This window comes from Salvelinus sp. IW2-2015, linkage group LG1, assembly GCF_002910315.2.
Source record: "Salvelinus sp. IW2-2015 linkage group LG1, ASM291031v2, whole genome shotgun sequence".
In the NCBI taxonomy this organism is placed as follows: Eukaryota; Metazoa; Chordata; class Actinopteri; order Salmoniformes; family Salmonidae; genus Salvelinus; species Salvelinus sp. IW2-2015.
The window spans coordinates 1,139,796-1,146,435 of record NC_036838.1 but is presented as its reverse complement, the minus strand read 5'-3'; the positions used below and the strand labels follow the sequence as shown (position 1 = coordinate 1,146,435).

Below are 6,640 nucleotides of genomic sequence, written 5' to 3'. Positions count from 1 at the left end.
GCTGCAGGTAACCTGACCAGAAGATAAAGAACTTCACGGCTCTTGGTAACTGATGGTGTTCTGGCGGCTTCCTGTATGGTGTGGGCGTACATTTTTCCTGGCCATGGTTTAGGTCCACTCAACCACCTTCAGGGTGTAAATACCGAATCAACATACGACCAACCTTCGGAGGGATAAACTCGAAGCCTAGTAAGCAGATCCTAGTCCTGAGTGGCAATGCTCCCATCCAGCAGGGCAGCTCACTGTAATGTGGTTTGATGGACGGCGTAAAATTATGTATAATCAGTAACTGTTGCCATGTGGCCTTTTCATCAGTCTACCTAGATTCAACCTTCCAACTCTGAACACTTATGGACATTGCGGTGCTGTGGCCCGAGACAGCAGCCAGTTTCCACCACCTCCCAAACAAAACCCCAATAATGGCCAATTGTGGAATATATTGGTTCCCATCCTCTCCAATATAGTTCCACACATAAGTAGAGCCTCTATGGCCAAGTGCATTGTATATGCGTTCGGCTTGTGGTACCAACGCCCTATTACAGACGATTTGAATGTTGGTGTTTCCTTTATTGGCGCAGTTTACTGTAGCGTGCGTGGCGAAATATCTAGTCAGCAAAACAACAACTGTCCAGCACCTGATAGTAAGTATAATATAGACTGATGTATGCATGTGGTCCACACTAGACAAAACAACAACACAACAACTTTCAGCAGCAGTAGCAACCAGTATGACACGACCACTGAAGAATACCAGGCTTCCCGTAGTCACGTGCACTCCGTCTCGCGAATGTACAGCCTTTATACAATCTCGCTCAATATGCAGTTAAACTCGAAAAAGAAACGTTTGCGCTTGCATATAAATTAGAGTTCTTTGAAAAATATTCCATGAGTAACCCCCCCTTGCTGCACTCAGTGGAATCAGAGGCGTCTCGAGCGAGATGGGGTAGAAATGGTGGGAGAGGGTGAGAAGTTGTTGTTCTGAGAAGTTAGCTATATACCAACTCAAAAATAACAACCACACGCACACCGCGTAAACCTGTCGCTAGAGCATACAAGGAGCAACAGTCAACGAGACCTACATTACACCTTCCTAATCATCTAACAGACCCTGCTCCCGAGCGCACTCTCATGTACCCCTCTCACCCCAACCTACTCGCAACCATATCAAAAGCTATATATCTCCGAGTTAGCGCAGTGATACATACAGCATAACTTCAATTTACAATAGTTTGTAATTAGCATATGCATGCATACCCAGAGGGCTAAATTAGTTAAAACAACGTCATACTGAATGGAAAACTGGATTGGCCTCATTTCAACCAGTTTTACCGACCGGGTGTCACCATCACTTTCAATACTAAGCCCGTTTTGTAAACCATTAACACACATGTTAGGAGTAGCAGGTTCTAACTCTAAAGATCAGACCCATATCTCACTCCTCTACCTCCCTCCATCACACCTGCCAGTGTCTGGGTGATAAACTGGGGATTCATCCTGAGAAAAAGGACTGGGGACAATCTGCAATGATTGTTATTTTTTATTTAACTAGGCAAGTCAGTTAAGAACAAATTCTTATTTTCAATGACAGCCTACCAGGGAACAGTGGTTAGGGTTAACAGGGTTAACTTTCAGGGGCAGCCTTGTTCAGGGACAGAACGACAGATTTTTACCTTGTCAGCTCGGGGATTTGATCTTGCAACCTTTTGGTTACTATTCCAATGCTCTTACCACTAGGCTACCTATGTGATGACATAGGGAATAAGAAGGCTATTACCAGTCCGGTGGTGTCGGTGGTAGGTGTCATCCCATGTTCACACACACACACACACACACACACGCACACACACAAACACACAGTTGTTACAACTGTGAACACTTACCTCATACAGGTCCAGCATCTGGGTGGTCTTGACGTTCTCAATAGCCAGGGTGTCAGAGAGGTACAGGTTGTATGTGTCATCCTGGTTCCACTCCTGCACCGCCGCGATGATGGATCTTATGGGTTGGGGTTGTAACAAGCCGCCGAGYACGTGTTGTGTGTCACAAGATCAGGTCTGGTGTGCATAYTGAATGTTTAACACTATAGCTGCCAATGTTCCCTACACAACATATAGTGTCTTTTAACAGCTGCAATAGAAGAGTGAGAATACACACTATGAGACTACACACCAGTATGTCATAATGTTACAAATTACTTCAAATCAAATCACATTTTATTTGTCACATGCTTCGTGTACAACAGGTGTAGACGTTACTGTGAAATGCTTACTTACGAGCTCTTTCCCAACAATGCAGAGTTAAAAAGTAAAACAAATTTGCTAAATACTAAAAAGTACTCAATCTGAATATTTTATCAACTGCATGTACTGTATATCCGGAGGCATGTGTGTATCACTGTAAAATGAATGTTGCTTACCTTAGGCAGAGAATATTTCGGCAGTTTGATTTTGAGGAATGGATCCCTCTRSTAGGACACATAGTAGCTGGCCTGTCCTGCTGTTGTAACCTGGAACACATTTAGTCAAAACACTGAGTATTCCTTTTGTGTTCACTTGTATCATTTGTCCATGCTGCACATCTGTGACTCATTGGTGTCAACATTAATAACTCCTTGGATGAATCTAAACCTTCATAAATGTATCAATCATTACCTCATCTTGCATCCTTCAAACAAGTGAACATGCATGACATTATTTATGATGTAAAGATATACACCGAGTGCACAAAACATTAGGAATACCTTCCTTATATTGAGTTGCACCACCCTTTGCCCTCAGAATAGCCTTAATCCGTCGGTGCATGAACTCCACAATGTGTTGAAAGCGTTTCACAGGGATGCTGGCCCATGCTGACTCCAATGCTTCCCACAGTTGTGTCGAATTGGCTAGATGTCCTTTGGTGGTGAACCCTTCTTATTACCACAGGAAACTGTTGAACATGAAGAATCCAGCAGCGTTGCAGTTCTTGACACACTCAAACCAATGTGCCTGGCAATCTCACTAATAAAAATAAAATACAGCAGAAACTGCTCCTCTCACGTCCTCTCCTGTTGTCAATGCCCTTTGTGGTTTTGAAGGTAGATGTGGGCAAATCAAATCAAATGTTAGTGATGAGCTTTGAKGGCAATATGGTRGTGACCGCTGAGCTGTAGTTAATGAATAGYATTCTCMCATAGGTGTTCCTTTKGTCCAGGTGGGAAAGGGCAGTGTGSAGTGCAATAGAGATTGCGTCATTTGTGGATCTATTTGGGCGGTATGCAAATTGGAGTGGGTATAAAGTTTCTGGGATAATGGTGCTGATGTGAGCCGTGAATGTTGACCTGTTTAAAGRTCTTACTCACATCGGCTACTGAGAGAGTGATCACACAGTCACCCGGAACAGCTGGTGCTCTCATGCATGCTACACTGATAATTGCCTCGAAGCGCACATAGTCATTTAGCTCATCTGGTAGGCTYGTGTCACTGGGCAGCTCACGGCTGTGCTTCCCTTTGTAGTCTGTAATAGTTTGCAAGCCGRTGTAGTAGGATTCAATCTTTGTCCTGTATTGACGCTTTGCCTGWTTGATGGTTCTTCAGAGGGCATAGCGGGATTTCTTATAAGCGTCCGGGTCCCTTTAGCTCTGTGCRGATGTTCCCTGTAATCCATGGCTTCTGGTTGGGGTATGTACATATGGCCACTGTGGGGACGACATCATCGATGCACTTATTGATGAAGCCAATGACTGATGTGGTGTACTCCTCAATGCCATCAGAAGAATTCCAAAACATATTCCAGTCTGTGCTAGCRAAACAGTCMTGTAGCGTAGCATCTGCGTCATCTGACCACTTCTGTATTGAGCGAAATAMTGGTATTTCCTGCTTTAGTTTYTGCTTGTAAGCAGGAATCAGGAGGATAGAGTTATGGTCAGATTTGCCAAATGGAGGGCGAGGGAAAGCTTTGTACACGTCTCTGTGTGTGGAGTAAAGATGGTCTAGAGTTTTTTCCCCCCTGGTTGCACATGTAACATGCTGGTAAAAATATGGTAAAATGGATTTACGTTTCCATGCATTAAAGTCCCCGGCCACTAGGAGTGCCGCCTCTGGAGGAGCATTTTCTTGTTTGCTTATGRCCTTATACAGCTCGTTGAGTGCGGTCTTAGTGCCAGCATCGGTTTGTGGTGGTAAATAGACAGCTATGAAAAATATAGATGAAAAGTCTCTTGGTAAATAGTCTGGTCTATAGCTTATCATGAGATATTCTACCTCAGGCGAGCAAAACCTTGAGACTTCCTTAATATTCGATTTTGTGCACCAGCTGTTATTTACAAATAGACACAGTCTATTTGTCAAATAGTCTTACCGGAGGTAGCTGTTCTATCTTGCAGATGCATGAAAACCCCAGCCAGCTGTATGTTATCCATGTAGCCGTTCAGCCACGACTTGGTGAAACATAAGATATTACAGTTTTTAAATGTCCCTTTGGTAGGTTAGTCTTGATCAGAACTAATCCATTTTATTATGCAATGATTGCACGTTGGCAAATAGGAATGGTTATTGTCTGCTTTATTTTATTGAACCTTTATTTAACTAGGCAAGTCAGTTAAGAACAAATTCTTATTTACATTGATGGCCTACCCCGACCAAACCCTCCCCTAACCCGGACAATTGTGCGCCGCCCTATGGGACTCCCAATCACGGCCGGTTGTGATACAGCCCGGGATCTAACCAGGTTCTGCAGTGACACCTCTAGCACTGAGATGCAGTGCCTTAGACCGCTGCGCCACTCGGGAGCCTCTTCTTCAAGCGAATGATGGGGATTTGGGCCCTGTCCGACTCGTTAAAGAAATCTTCATCCAGTTTGAGGTGAGAAAATCGCTGTCCTGATTTTCAGTCACAAGAGACGGTGGCAGAAACATTATGTACAAAATAAGTTACAAATAATCAGATAAAAACACACACAATAGCACAATTGATTAGTAGCCCATAAAACGGCAGCCATCTCCTCCGGCGCCATTACTTCCAACCATCTAATTGAGACAATCAATATCCTCATTATTTTTTGTCAAAATAAATCTTTATTTTGCCAAGCAATGCTCAGCGGCCTGTCTGAGGAAAGTCATCCTATATGATACCAGTGCCTCGGCAAGCAAACACTTGAGCTGTTAGCCTATGCAGTCCAAACACCGCAAGCAGGGAAGAAAGTGCTAGAAACCTGTAATTAGAACACAGGATTCGGAGGCTATCAGGATAGGAGAACATTTTTGGTCAACAAAAGTGTGATTTTCCTAGCGTCAGCACTAAGGAGAAATGTATTTAATTCACTTACTCTTTCGTAATTCCATTAATCGAKAATGTATCTGGTATCTGGTATCTGCTGGCTTTCTGGGTAGGAAATGTTAGGGAGATGTATGAATGTGGTCAAACATGGTTGAGGGATCTGGTAGACCACAGATATATATTGTCAGACCATTATTCTGGCAGAATGAAGCCAATCATGTGTAGGGCCAGGAGTTTTCCTGAACATGTGACCTGACTTTGAAGAAGTCTTGTTCCCGAGTAGGCTATAACTACATGCCAGAATTTTTTCAWGGCATCACGTGTAGGGCTAGGAGTTCTTCCTGAAYCCCTGACATAGGTTACTAGAGCCTAGAGTTTTCCTGGTGAAGCCACTTGCTCAAGAGAGAACTCCTGGCTCTAATTGAAATAGTTTGGACAAGGAGCTTTACTTGACYATGTGACCTGACTTGGAAAAACATGTGGGCCTAATTCATGTTCTAATAGAAATACATCTATATATCTCCCCTTCAAATACTTCAAACAACTACGTAGGCCTTTGGAGTTCACTTTGGATAGAAACATTATTTATACTGGACTGGATTGGCGGAATATTTATTCCACTTTTCCTGTTTGCTTTTAAATTTGTGCGTCCTCATTTGCACAATGTCAAAGAAAATGCTATTCAGGCAGCGGGGGGGGAATTTAAACATAACCCCAAAATCGCACCAGCATTACTTAGAATTCAGAACATTGCCATTTTAGATTCCTCTTTCTCGCACAAATTATGATTAATATGACATATTTGGGGACTGGTGTGGAAAAATATAAAACTCCCTAGGTTTCTCATCTGAACCAGAATAGAGTGCAAATGCAGACTCTCAAATGAAGGTTCAAATAAAAGGTTTGCATATTTTACATATGTCATGCGAGGTGCATTTTCTTTATACAGAATGTGTCTATGGTTTTTTTGACAATGTAAATTATGGAAATAGTGGAAAATTATGGAAAAATAAAATAACCGTGCAGCATAGCAACTGTTCAAGGATCAGAGGTGAGAATGACTATTACATAATTACTAATACATATGCATATTCAGATTGCAAATTAAGAATTAAAACACTTTGTGTCAATCAATGGTCCCCATATCTATTCTAATCAAGAACATGCTGCAGTTAATACAATGTGTCAAAACAAGAATGAATCATAAATATTAATATGTTTTATGAATTACAGTTGGATAGCTCTATCATACCATTTCCTCACACCTGAGGATCAACTAGTTGTTGCAAGTGGTGCTATAAAATATGTAAATCCCCTCCCAGTCCTAGCCAAACCAAGTTGTGCGTAATACACAACACATGCCCATATCATTCAAGGCTAACGAT

The 6,640-nt window shown here is 42.4% G+C and overlaps 1 pseudogene; it reads right to left on the bottom strand.

Moving 5' to 3' along the window:
* The window catches only part of LOC111949325 (VPS10 domain-containing receptor SorCS3-like), a 478,568-nt pseudogene that overhangs the window by 465,732 nt on the left and 6,196 nt on the right, over window positions 1-6,640 (bottom strand).